Source organism: Octopus sinensis, linkage group LG24 (assembly GCF_006345805.1).
Source record: "Octopus sinensis linkage group LG24, ASM634580v1, whole genome shotgun sequence".
Lineage (NCBI taxonomy): Eukaryota > Metazoa > Mollusca > Cephalopoda > Octopoda > Octopodidae > Octopus > Octopus sinensis.
Window position 1 is genome coordinate 27623547 of NC_043020.1, and position 15446 is coordinate 27638992.

The 15446-nt window shown below is 38.2% G+C and overlaps 2 long non-coding RNA genes across 2 annotated transcripts in view; both read right to left on the reverse strand.

The window, feature by feature from the left end:
• Positions 1-13794, reverse strand: part of LOC118767774 — a 14991-nt gene extending 1197 nt beyond the window's left edge. The window contains exons 1-2 of the long non-coding RNA XR_005003689.1: positions 13774-13794; positions 13451-13469 (exon numbers count right to left, since the gene is read on the reverse strand). This is a non-coding gene — a long non-coding RNA (uncharacterized LOC118767774). The remainder of the gene's footprint in view (positions 1-13450; positions 13470-13773) is intronic.
• On the reverse strand, positions 1786-3663 carry LOC118767773. The gene is made up of 2 exons (XR_005003688.1): positions 3091-3663; positions 1786-2809 (listed from the first exon to the last, which is right to left on the reverse strand). It is a non-coding gene; the product is annotated as an uncharacterized LOC118767773 (long non-coding RNA).
• Positions 13795-15446: the final 1652 nt, after the last annotated feature.

Sequence of the window (15446 nt, forward strand, 5' to 3'; positions counted from 1 at the left end):
ATGAACAATAAATAAATAAATAAATAAACGAATGACAGAATGACGGAATGACGGAATGAAATTCCTCACAGAATATTTTCGGATTGTCAAAGTGTTTGACGTGAGGAATGAAATAGCAACAATATCGGGTTTCTCTTTCTCTCCCTCTTCCTCCCTCCTTACTAGTTCCAATCCCCAGACCTCGTTTCCCCACCACGACCACCACCGAAGAGCAAGCAAACAAACAAACAGAGGTAATACTTCCTGTTCAGCAAGTTATACAAATATCTGGCGTCAGTGGGATAAGGGGATAAGGGGTTCGTCCTAACCAGCTATGTCAAATATGCCTTAACCCTTTTTTTATCCGATTCGTCTTGTCTCCACCCCCTCCTCGCTCCTTGCGTGGTGGTGGTGGTGGTGGGAGCATGGTTATGGGGAAGCAGGCTGGGTTTGAAACGTGTACTGGTAACATATAAAGTGTGTGTGTGTGTGTGTAAATAAAGGGTCGAAGTGATGGTAATAAAGGTGTGAAAAATGGGGCGATGGGGTGAGCGATGGTGGAAAATGAAGAAGTAAAGGGTTGGTTTGTTTTCTTTCTTTTTTGAAGATGGTGTCGGCGTAGGAGATGTTTGAGGTGGGTGCAATGAAAGAAAGAGAGGTGGGGGGGGGTGAAGAAGAGGGGTAGTATGAGGGATAGGGGAAAGAGAAATGTGCACATCTACCTCTGTATCTATCTATCTATTTACCTGCCTACCTGTCTATCTATTTACCTGTCTACCTACCTATCTATCTATCTTTGTGTGTGTGTGTGTGATCAATAGAGAATCAACCAACCAGCAGTTGAGAAATCCCTATCTATACTGTCCTCCTCTTCCTTCTCCTCATCATCATCAACATCATCATCATCGTTGGTGTTGACGTGGCAGGGATTTGAACTCAGAACCTACGAGAGCCAAAAGAAATACAGCAAGGCACTGTAACGATCCCGCCAATCCACCGCCCCCAAAATAATATTAATAATAATAATAATAACAAAAACTTATTGTTTAAGTTCACAAATTTTCTTTTTTGGGTGTGGGGTACAGGATGAGGAGGGGGTTGATAATACAACGTCCCCACCCCAAGTATATGAATGGTACTTATGTTACCAACCTGAGAAAGATGTGAATCCACTGCCCTTTGATAATAATAATAATAATAATAATAATAATAATAATAATAATATTGATGGGAATAATTCAAAAGTTCTTCCGAGTTATATAGTCAACAGCAGTTTGAAAGAAAGGAACATGCACACACACACACGGAATCCTCACCAACAACTTAAGATCAATTTCCTGACATTTTTCCAAGAATGCCAGTTCAATATCACAGAATTGCAGGATTATAATCCAGATAAAAAAGGGAATATTATTATTATTATTCATTTTTGTTTCTTGAGCAAATCTGATCCCGGATTTTCTAGATTTCCCAGCGTAGAAAGAAATTAGTGGGGGGGAAAAAAAGTTTTTTTTTAATGAATATATTGGTAAATTTGACATGGTATAAATTTGAGCATTTCCAAATGTAATTTTTTTTTAAGGGGAAAAAAAAATTTTTTTAAGGAAAAAAAATTTTTTTAAGGAAAAAGAATTTTTTTAATTGTTTCCTAATATTGAAAAAACATATAATTTCAATTTATATATTTATATATGTATATATATATATATTGGTCAATTTTATATATATTATGAAATAATAATGAATATTGATAATGATTTATATAACAAAGCCATAATGAAACAAATTATTTGATTTGTTTTACGGTTTTTTTTTTTCTGATTTCGGATGGAGGGTGGGTGGATATTTGATTAAATTGAACTTTGATATATATTCAACCGGTATTTTATTTTAATAAAGTCCCCACCGTTCGGTCATTAAAAAAAAAAAAAATGCGTGGGGTTGGGAGGGGGCGCAAGTGCCCCACCCCCACCCTGCTGGTGGTGGTATTTGAACTCAGAACATATAGAGTGAGGCGTAACTTAACACCAGCAAGTGATTTTTTGTGCAATGCTCGCTCGACTACTACTTCAGCTAATCCACGACTTTTTCTGATGTGGCGGATATTACAGTATCACATATATACATATATATATATATAGTCGTTGTGAGATATTTTGTAGTGGGTATCAAGATATCCACTTAGTGGTGAGTAAATGTGTGATATAAACGATATAAAGATGTTTGATAAACACCAAATGCTCGTGGTTGCTGATGGCAGCCTTCAAACACACAGAGCCTGAAATCTGACTTGGGGCTCTCTCTCTCATCCAAAAGCTAAGCTGACCCAAGCAAAAGCTAGCCCAGATCAAGCAGACCAATGATTAGAGGCTTTCCTGCCTTGACCATCCTGTCTTTTAAGCAGTATACATGTATACAGGACTACATCGTCTAATTCAAGGTATGATGAAAAGTCATGAAGGGTGTGATTTATTTCGACTGCATGGAGGCCCCCTCAAGGGCTCGGTTGAGCGAATGTAGGCAGACTTTGATGTCATGGAAGTGAATATTACAACTGTTTCTTCTGATGTCCGTCACCCTGTAATATAGACAGATGTTGTCCTAGCGACAGTATACAAATCTCACATGAGGATAACAAATTAACGACGAATGAGCCTTATATAGCAGCACTGGGTGAGAAAAGAAACCTCGTAGCGGTTTCTCGTCATTGTTCATAAGTCATGATTAACGCTCATTGTATAATCGTAATAGCTTATATAGACAGCAGCCAAATATATACATCCATCTACTACATATATATATATATATATATATATATATATATACATATCTAATCATGTCAAAGGGAAATGGAATTTAATTAAAATCAAAGCATTCAATCAAAATTTACGTTTCCAGTGGCCTAACGTGCAAAAAAAAATTGGTCAAGAAGACTATATATTAGTCATACGATATAGTGTATATTTAAACACATAAGGACTCCACTTACAGGGAATTCAGCACGCTAGAAAGAACAGCTAGGTTCTGTAAACCACAAAAATAACGGATAAAATTCGACAGGAATAAATTTGGAAGATGGTAAATGTTTTTCATTTCCAAATATATATATACATATATATACATAATCACGAGTAGATGCGTGAAGCGGTGGATGCAAAGAATATGAACTTGAGACAAAACCAAGAATGTTTGAGAGACATTTGAAACTTTCTCCAAGACAAAATACTGTGAAACGCCTCTACAGATATAAATGTATCTCTAACATACTTGAATTGGTCTTAAGGTTATATATACATACATAAGGTGTGTATATAATATATATATATATATATATATATATAAATATATCATATGGGTGACATGAATTCACAACCCAAGTACATATACAACATAAAGGTGTAGTGCTGATGTATATATATATGTGTGTGTGTGTGTGCATGCGTCGGTACATTGCACAAGTATCATAGCAATTACGGCCACATTTCGGCAAAATAAATAACATGAAGTGATATCCTGATAACCCAGTGCTTCTATCATGTGGCAGGATACGGACATTGTAGCTTTGTTGTGTATATATACAAAGAGGTGTAGATAGTGCTTACGATGCCATAAGAATAATATCCAACATCACATACATGCAGTTGCATATATATACATATATTATAATTATCAAGTACTCACCCCGAATTTCTATATATATATATATATATTATATATATATATATATATATATATACATATATATATATATGTATATATATATATATATATATGTATATATATACATATATATAGATATATATATATATATATATGCATGTATTTATATTTATCTCATAAAGGCAGTGTATAAGCAGCAGAGTTACCAGTTACTACACCATCTAGAAATATCAGTATATGTGTCTATATATATATATGTATATATATATTATGGACATCCTTGCCACAAATATATAAAGAGATGTCAATAACTTATGCAATAAAGATTGTCATATCAAAACATTGAATTTTGGACCAACACAACGAAGCCATATGGATATCATTATTATCAATATGATTATTATTATTATTAAAATTGTGTTTGAAGACAGGTTCATGTGTCTAATATCTCAGGTGTCAATTCAAATATAATCCACATAGAGATTTACAGTGAATACACCTGGTTATATATTATGCTTATATTATATCATATTGGTGCTTATAATGAATCTTGATCGATATGAAGATCGATATTATAGACAAAGAGTCTATACCCCTAAAATGTTTATATACAATATATTCTTTACTATTCTTCTGCTGGTTTCAGCCCTTCGACTCTGGTTATACTGGGGGTACTTTCCCCTATGGTACCCCAGTTAGTTATATCTTTCTTCTTATTAAGCTTTTTTCATTTTATGGACCTCCCACAACTATTATTACTAAAGCTTTTAACCATTTCCATAAACCATGTTTCTAACGGTAAATATTTAAGTTCTAAGTTTTCGAATACTAATTTTGAAAACAATTATGAATTTCCAGAGATTTAATAAATTAAAATAAAGATACCTAACATTTTTCATCAATTTGGTTTAACGAATGCTTCTTTCATAAAAATTATGACAGAAGTTTTTTTAAGTTTCTTTCCCGTTTAGTATGAAAAACTTTCCAAACGGATGGTTTTGTTACCAAAGAATGCGAGATAGCTTCCGGCTATTTTCGTATCCAAATGGTTTTATGATTGTCAATATCGTTTCAAGAACATTCCGACCATATATTGGACATTTTTTTTCTTTTGGAATTCAAGGGCTGGGCAGAAGGGCTTTGAGGGGAAAGAAAAGGGTGGAACAGTTTTTTACACTGGTTGTGTAGAGAGAACGTAAATTTTACTGAATCCGCAGAAATAATTTCATATTATATTTGATTGTGACTCGTTTGTAATGAACATTGGTAATTAGTTAAATCTTCTCATGGTACCATTTAACATGTATAATGCATGCATCATCATTCCTTCATGTTTTTTTGATTTGCATTATTGAATTCATTAACGAAGAATGGTATTTGGTATTCAGTACTATTGTGGGGCTATGAGAACATTCAACCAACACATAATTATTTCACTGGACCAATATACCAAGGAGATATTTATATATATATATACACACATATATATATACATTTATTTGATATCAAGCCTCATATCTGTACAGTTCTGATCCTAATGCTTACATGCACACACATGTGAGGGCTTACAAATTTCTGGTTTGGTACCCAGGTGTGTGCACATGGTAACTTTCTGACTGGCCATAACGAACTACTACATACAATACAGGTTTACAATTTTGGCAAAAAGCCAGCAATTTCGTTGGTGTTGGTGGGAAAGGGGGCTAAGTTAGTTACATCGACCCCACCCAGTGCTCAAATGGTACCTATTTCCAAAAAGTGTGGCTGGTCCTACATAATCTTTCTCCACCGTTGAAGACAAATCATCCCTAAGGATATTCTAATGACTATAACACAGGCTATTGGGCCTTCATATATCAAAACCGATGGGTGAAGAATTTCTCTATCTATCTATTTATCTTAGTGGTTAGGGCATTTGGCTCATGATTTGTAAGGTTGTGAGTTCAATTCCTGGTGGCTCATTGTATCCTTGAGCAAGACACTTTATTTCATGTTGCTCCAGTCCATTCAGCTGGCAAAAATTAGTTGTACCTGTATTTCAAAGGGCTCTGTGTCACGCTGAATCTCCCTGAGAACTATGTTAGGGGTAAGCATGTCTGTGGATTGCTCAGCCAGTTGCACGTTAATTTCACAAGCAGGCTGTTCTGTAGATCGTATCAGCTGGGACCCTCGTCGTCGTAACCGACGGAGTGCTCCCCTTTTTTTTTTATATATATATTTATATGTACATTCACACATGCATACACACACGTAACGGGTAAGAAGAACTAATATTTGTTTTTTGGTAAACATATATTGAAACAAACATTAGCCAAATTTGTTGTGGTCCAACAGCCTCAAAAAAGCTTTCCTTAGTTCTTGGTTGCTCAGAATGTGTATAATCTTTCCAAGAATGTATATATATATATATATATGTGTGTGTATATGCATTAGTTAGCAGTGTTCTCGACATGTCATAGGGCCATTAAGAGACAGGTAAGGAAGCTGGAGGGAGGAAAATGTCCTTCTTTGGGAAAATTGGCCTAAATTCTTGCACCGAAGGAGCCCCGGTGCTGGTTTGGAATTAAACCAGTGGGGTGACTAGTTGAGGCTTCTGCCCGAGAAATATATATATACGGCCAGAATGGACATAATTTGTGACACAACACCACACAATTGTGAAACTCTAATGTGAAAGCGGTCAAGTGTATTCCTATATTTTAAAATATAATTAAATTCTAATTAATTGTAATATATTCTCTGTGTATTTTCAACTTCGTTACTTCTATTCCTCCACCTGTTTGGATAAACAATTTATATATATACATATATATATATATATATATATACATACATATATATATATATACATATATATATATATACACACACACACATATAAATACATACACATTTTTCTAACATCCACCTCTCAATTAAAAAGCATACATATGTTTAATAAATATATGTATATTAAATGATTTGATATATATATATATATATATATATATATATATATATAGAGAGAGAGAGAGAGAGAGAGAGAGAAGAGAGAGAGAGAGTGGGGGTTAAGTTCGTCAATTAACCTGCTGATAGATTTTACCTTGAATTCTTCATCAGGCAAATGTGACTGGACAGAGTGGTGCCACACTAGACAGTGGGGTGCGATACTGGACAGTGAGGGTCGCTTGGACAGTGGAGCGTGATGACACTGGACACGTGTGAGTGAATAGTGGAATGTGATGCTGGACAGTGTGGAGTGCGTGTGTGGACAGTGCTGCGTGGACACAATGGACATGTGAGTGGACAGTGGTGTGTGATACGGGACGGTGAGTGCGGCTGCAGCGACAGTAAGTGGAGTGAGTGGACACGTGTGATGGTGTGGTTTGATTTGGACAGCAAATAGAACTGGACAATGCGTATCACTGGTGTGAGAGAAAAAAAACATAAAAGTTATCATGTGTGAGAGAGAGAGGGAGGGAGAGAGAGAGAGAGAGAGAGAGAGAGAGAGAGAGAGAGAGAGAGAGAGAGAGAGAGAGAGAATGTCATTCAAAGTAGAATTATGGCGAAGATACAAGGACTCTAATTTAATGATGATGATGATGATGATGATGATGGCAGGGTAACAGTAATGACAAGGGTAACAGTGGTATTAGTAGTAATAGTAGTAGTAGTACTAGAAGTTAACAATTTAACTAACAATAATAATAATAATAATATGATGATGATGATGATGATGATAATAATCCTTTCAACCGGAGGCCTCAGATTTGTGGGGTGAGGACTAGTCAATTATATTGACCCCAGTGTTTCACTGGTACTTAATTTATCGACCCCCGAAAGGATGAAAGGCAAAGTTGACCTTGGTGGAATTTGAACTCAGAATGATGTAGCAATGGGTGAAATACCGCTAAGCATTTCGTCCAACATGCTAACGATTCTGCCAGCTCACCCACCTTAATAAAGCTGTTATCTCGTTTCAGTTTGTAAGCTGTAGCCATGCTGGAGCAACCACCATGATCATCAGTGTCACAGCGGCAAATGATAGATGAAGGTGACACTGCTATTATAATGATGATGATGATGATAATGACGATGATGATGATGATGATGAAGATGATGATGAAGATGATGATGATGATAACAACAGTGATAATGATGATGTTTTTTTCGAATAAACGGAAAGATTAATTATCTTTCATTCTTTCTTTTTCTTTTTCTAGGGTGTGGTCGCCAAAGAAGGAAGGTTCTGATGAATATATTAGATTGATCCCGAATATAATAATGCTGGCGAATTAGAAATTACTTTATCAATTTCGTTTTGCCTAGTTCCAAAGTATTACGTTTCTTTAACGTAATATGTCTATAAAGGGATTTTGGCTTTCCAGATTTATACATACATTATATTATATAGATAAACATTTAACTTTAAAGCCTGCATCTATAACTTGAATTATTATATATTATATATACGCAGATAATATTTGAAGTCACTTTGACATGACTGTCTGTTCAAGTGGAATGTACTGTGATTTTTTAACCCCGAGAGGACATCTCCTCTAGCTGGTTGACAATTCACAGCTGCCTCCGATAAAATTGCGATTTAGGAAGCAAAACCCTAGACCGTCTTCTAACGATGGTACCAGTAGACCAGTCCTGGTTTCAGACTGTTTCTGTCACTCCTCAGTACTGGACACTTCGTCCGCTAGAAATGATAGCAGCTCACTTCTGCACGCAATATATTTCAAGTGAACACAGTCACTGATTTTGCAACAAGCAAAAATGCTACTTCTAAAATCTCTCATATATATACATATATATATATATAAAATGATAATGATATATCTATACGTAAATATGTGTGTATGTATGTATAACGCTTTGTGTTTTAAGAAAGTAACAGAAAAGAAGACAAGTGTGATGTTTATAATGAAAAATTTTTCTATCATCATCATCATCATCATGTTGGTCATTCCTTCATGCGCTCGTCTTTTGTTGTTGTTGTTGTTGTTGTTTTAGACGTGTCTTACAAAAGTAAGGTACTCTTTCTCATGAACGAACACCCACCGAGTGCATTTCTTGCTCTCCCAGGATAGATTGGCGCCAACACACACACACACACACACACATGCATGCATGCTCCCTTGGACGTGCACTCGCACAGTTAAGAGATCGACATTTATGCCAACGCACCGATTGACACGCACACATTTCGTGAGATCACAAGCCCCACACACACACACACACACACACACGTATAATATATACATATATACACCCACATCTCATTGTCGTTTTTTTTCTTAACGCACCCACATCCACATTTTACACAGCTAACATGCACAATGCACGTACGTGCATACCACACACACACACAAAATTATTTGTATGTACACGTATACCAAACGCATGGTATATCTATAATAATATCTGTATGTAGGCAGCGGGTGCACCTGATTTGATATGCACGTGCAACAAGCACCGGCATACACACACACACACACACAGGTGTGCACACACATATATACATACATTAATCAACGTGAGTCTGTTTTCCTTCTCCTCGAGGCCATACTGTAGCAGTAACGGCAGCAGCAACAGCAGCAGTAGTTGTAGTAGTAGTAGTAGTTATGGTACTAAAATTGGTAGTTGTAGTAGTAGTGGTGGTAGTAGTAGAAGACATAGCTGTAGCAGAACACAGTAGTAATAGTAGTAGTAGTAGTAGTAGTAGTAGTAGTTGTAGTAATTCCTCTAGTGATGTGTGCTGTGTGTATTGTCCGTCCTCGTGGAGAGAATGTGACCGGCGTTTAAGATTGAATTGATGTGCATCACGAGCACATGGTGGGCAGCATGAGGGTCCTTTAGGGTGTTACCAAACATGGACATCGTCTGTAGCGCTATGTTGGCCTGGAAAATAAAGAATGAAAAGATTAATATATATATGTATATATATATAAAGTTAATCCAAACATGAAAACAAAGAGAAAACACAACAACGCGAGGACGTGGAACAAATATAGTATTATTGGATGCCCAGGAAGGAAGGGGAAAAGGAGGGTTTAACGTTTCGAGCGGAGCTCTTCATCGGAAACATAGGAGAAGGAAAGATCCAGAGAAGGGAAGACAGAGGAAAAAAAATCGCCAACGGTACACACGAGGTCACATTTTGAATATATATATATATGTGTGTGTGTGTATATGTATAGATATATGTATATATATATATGTATATTTTAAATTTTTGTAATTATGAGTATAATAAAAATTGGGGTTCAGCAAAAAATTTGCTTCACCACATACTGAAATTTAGAAATAGCAGCCAAGACTAGCTATTTCTCAACCATAAGAAAATGTCCCAGACAACAATACTCAACAACCCATGTAAGCAAAGAGAAAAAATAATGAATTCACTCGGCTTAGATTAACTGTGGGCGCGTTTCAGAGTTAGACAGATATGAAAAATGCAAAAACCATATGTGTGTATATATGTATATATATATAGTGAGAAAGAGAAACAGAGAGAGAGAGCAAGAGAGAGAAAAAGATAGGGGGTGAAATCAATACAGACATTTTGCATGTTATACATCAACATTTTAAGGTCCACTCAAAACAGACTATGGAACCTGGTGTGGGCCCCTGGACCTTGCCAGTTCCTGCCAAATTGTCCAACTCAGGTCAGCATGGAAAATGGATGCTAACCCTTTCGTTACCAACCCACTCGAAAAGGGTTCTGTCTCTAGTACAATTTTTTGCAATTTACTTAATCATTGACATTTTATTGTTATATTAATTTTAATATTTCTATTTTATGTAAATTTCTAGATGGTGTAATTTATTTGTTCCTTTTGAATTGATAAAAGGTGGGTTTTTTCTAATTTATATATACATATATACATATTTATAATATTGTGTGAAATTTGACTTAGTTTTTCTAAATTGAATTTTTTTCCTTGTAAGTTTGGATTAATATTCCCTCAAATAATAATAATTATATATATATATGTGTGTGTGTGTATACACACATACATACACAATGGGCTTCTTTCAGTATCCATTTATCAAAACCACTCAGAAGGCTTTTCTTGGCCCAGGGCTATACTAAAAGACATTTGCCCAAGGTGTCCTGCAGTGGGACTGAAGCTGAAACCACATAATTGCAAAGCAAGCTTCTTAACCACGGAGCCAAGCTTGCAGGCTTCTTTTCAGTTTTCTTCTCCGAAAATGCACTCACAAGGCTTTGATTGGCCCCAAGGTGTCCTGCAATGAGAGTGAACCCAGAACCATGTGGCTGGTAAGGAAGCTACTTACCACGCAGCCACTCCTATATGTGTGTGTGTGTGTGTGTGTGTATGTATGTTTAATTGATTATCATAAGTCAAAAGACCCATCTTATCCTAAACGCACTATCAGACGTGTGTGTGTGTGTTGTGTATGCATGTGTATGTGTGTGTCCGTATGTCTGTAGTATGGAGAAGGAGATGAACAGTAGAATAGTGAACGTAAACAAGTATAACGATAATAATGATAGGTACTTGTAAATCTTGTAAACACCCACAAAACCAATTTTCACACACGCATACACACACACACGTACACACACGCACACACAAACACCGCATTGCATATACTCAGACACGATCTAATGGTCTCTTTAAATTACCAGAATAATGAGTGTGTGGTGGTGGTGGTGTCGGTGATGGTGGTGGTAGTGGTGATAATGATGGTGGTAGTGGTGGTGTTGGTGTTGTCGGTGGTGGTGCTGGTTGTGGTGTTGGTTGTGGTAGTAATAATGCTCATTATAGCAGCGGTTTTGATGATGACGCAGGTGGTGGTGGGGATGGTAATTAAAGGAACGGGTAATTGGTGGTGGTGGTGGCAGTGATGACTGGGGGGTGGGGTTACTTGGCAGCTTTAACAGCAGGGGTGGCCACAGAGTAAAAAGAGAGAGAGAGAGAGAGAGAAAGAAAAGTGAAAGAAAGAGTGAGTTTTGTCTACTACAATTATCCAAGGCCATGAATGAGAGCCGCTACCTCGACCCCAACCATTCATCCCACCCCACATGAAGCTTTCCTCTCGCCCAGCCACCACCCCTGCCCTCTACGCTGCGTAATATCTCTGACTCAATCAGTGTCAGTCCTACCTGGTCAGTACAGGTGAGTCAACAGGTGAATGATGCTGGTGGTAGCATTGGTAGTGGTGGTGTTGGTGGTGCTGTTAGTGGTGGTGTTGGTAGTAGTGGTGTTGCTGTTATTGTTATTGTTGATGATGATGATGATGATGGTGGTGTTGTAATTGTTTTGAACTAAACAGAATGCACAACAAAAAAGAAAATGAAAATTTATTCTTAAAAAAAACCCCATAAACAACCAAACAAAAAAAAACATGATTATCTTTTAATCAAGAGGAACGACATTGTCTCTGATCCCTTTAAAAGAAGGAGGACAATATCCTCAAAGACAAAACCTGGTCTGAATACCTGCAACAGAATGGACTCTGCTGAAGGAACCCAAAGGACAAGGTGGGGTGTTAAGCCAGGGGATGTGAATACGAAGCTTCATAGTGTCCCTGGAGGATGATATTAGCTTTGTGTATGACTTGAAACCACATTTGGTAGTCAGAGCCCCGGTTTGGGGGTTCCAGGTTTTAGAGGTGTGTGGAACCACGTTTTAGCCACTGCTGTTCCTAAGTTTACTCTGACCTGGAACTGTAGTAAGTAGCATCTGTCAGGGGTCCCGTTGTTGAAGTCACGCGATGCTGCGTGGTGCGTGTGAGCTAGTTCAGCAGATGGACCAAACAAATCAATGGCGAGTATCGCCCGGTGCTGAGTGGACGAACAGACAAGAAAGCGGTCAATGGCCAAGATCAACCGGTTCAGTTGGCAAACTGCTGCAATTGCCTGTGGTCATGGTGTAATGCAGATGAGATATTTCGGCCAGCGAAAGGCCAATGTGACTAAAACTCAAGCCACATGGAACATGTGACTTGAATGACAGTGTTCATGGAGCATTGCTTGATTGGGACATGTGGTGAGGAAGAGTTGCATTGGCCCAGGGCAAGATGTCCAACCAGATGATTACTATGAGAGGACAGTTGCTACCTGGGAGGCAGGGATAAAGCAGTTATTGTAGAATTTGAACTCAGAACGTAACCGCAGACGAATACCGCTAAGCATTTCGCCTAACGTGCTAACGATTCTGCCAGCTTACCTGCCAACCTCCCGACCCTGTTACCATTCGCTCATCATCTTTCAGTCCTTGAAAACATAGCAAAAGGATGCTGGATGGATTGGTTATACCCTGACGGACCGCTACATCGCCGCCAACGACACCACCAAGCCAGCACCACAAAATCTGACCACACCGCCCCCTCCAACCTCACATCCACCTCCACCGCAGTAGAAGTTAAGTTGTCATTATGCGGTCACCTTTACTGCACTGCACTGACCAACCAACACGAAACCGGCTACTACATCACCACCACCACCACCACCACCACCACCTGTACTAGCACCATGACCACCATCACTGTAACTACCAAATTCGACCTCGACTGCTCGGGGGGGGGGGGGGACATGACGATGGTGACGGCCTTCTTCGCCACCATCACCACCACCACCATCACCACAAATATCATAACCATTAACAATCATCACAAATTAGCACTACCACCCCTTTCACGTCTAACCACCACCACCACCACCACAACTACCACCACTACCACCACAACTATCAAAGTTAGAACATCAGCATGGAGCGGAGGAGGAGGAGTTGAATAAATAAATAACAGTACATTTAAACCTCTCTCCCCTCCCCCTCCTCTCATACACACCGACACACACACATACATACATACTTACACACACAAATTTATATGGACTCATTGCATCCACACACACACACACATTAACATACACATGTATACATACTCGTGCACACACACACATGTATACACTGACACAAACATGCACACAAACATATATACATACATGCATACACACACCAACACATTAACACACACACACTAACACACACACACACGCACAGAGGCGTCTGATGTTGCCAAATTTTGGTTAAATGGTCAAATATCTTTAAATACTCAGTAAGTCACAACTGTCCATTGATCAATGGGACAGCAACAAGTGCAACACACACACACACACACACACACACACACATTTGTGGTTCGTTAAGTGCACTGGACTTTAACCCTTTCGTTAGCATATTTCTGTTGAAATACACTTTTGTTTCAATTAATTTCGATAATAACAAAGAACAGTTCTATATTTAAGAGATGAGGTATTATGTAAATTATTTACATTTGATGGATAATAATAATAATAACATCGGAAAATACCTTAGGAATGAGAACCCAAGTTCGAAATTTCCCCAAGACACCTGATGAAGGCTGGAGGGTAGATCAGCCGAAACGTTGTGTTAACAACAGACAAGATGAGGACAAATATCCATCAAATGTAAATAATGAAGAATTTAGCAAAATAACTTTAGTTATCATTATTCAAGTTAGTGTTTGGAACACAAATTAACATGAATTTTTGATGAGAAGTTTTAATTGGGATTGATTTCAAATGCTACTGAGCACTTTTCTCTCTGGAACAGTAATGAATTCTGCTAGTTTGCCGCCTTGGCAATTATCAAAATTGTTCGTTGTAAATAGCTGACACCAAATATCTTTATGTCTGGCAATAAATATTACAGTTAAGTATTTATTTCTTTATTGCCCACGGGGGGGGGGGGGGGGGGCTAAAAAAAGTGGGGGACAAACAAGGACAGACAAAGGGATTAAGTCGATTACATCGACCCCTAGTGCATAACTAGTACTGATTTAATTGATCCTGGAAGGATGAAAGGCAAAGTCGACCTCGGCGGAATTTGAACTCAGAACGTAATGGTAGACGAAATACCGCTAAGCATTTCGCCCGGCGTGCTAACGATTCTGCCAGCTCGCCACCCTACAGTTAAATATTCGTGAAGAAGCAAAGGAATATATCGTTGATGACCAGCTCAACACAAGCAACAAACAAACATACGTGACACTTGGATTGGATTAATCTCAAACACCAAGTTGTACAAAACAAATTGAGGGCAGCATAAATGTAAAGGTGTAGCTGTGTTTTAAGAAATATGCTTCCCAATCACATGGTTCTGGGTTCAGTCCCACAGCATGGAACCTGGGGCAAATATTTTCTACTACAGCCCCAGGCTGACCAAGGACTTCTGAGTTGATTTGGTAGATGCAAACTGAAAGAAACCCAATCTGTCTGTCCGTCCATCTGTGTGTGTGTGTCTTTGTGTTGGTCCTCACCGCCACTTGACAACCAGTCTTGGTTTGTTTACATCCCCGTGAGCAAGCAGTTCGGGGGAAAAAGGGGCCGATAGAACAAATCCCAGACTTAATCAAATAAGCATTTGGGTCGGTTTGTTCGACTAAAACCCTTTGAGGCAGTACTCCAGCGTGGCCGCAGTCCAATGAAACAAGCGAAAGATAAAATATAAAAAAAAATACAGTAATAAAGTATTCAGAGTGGAAGAAGGATGGAGGTTGGCGTCTCGAAAAATGTGGGGCCCGTAGGATATGGCATGCGTGCATTTATATCTACACACAGACAGACACACAGACATTAATCAAATTGTCCTTTGTCTCCCGTCTTCTTATGTCACAACATAAGAGCCAGATCCGATGTTGTTGATGCTGTTGTTGGCGTCATCGTTGTCGTTCATGTCACAACATTGCATGTGGCAACTAAATGGAAAAATACCCAGACATCGACTCAGGCAGGAGTTGGGGCACGGGGTTGGTGGTGGCGGGGG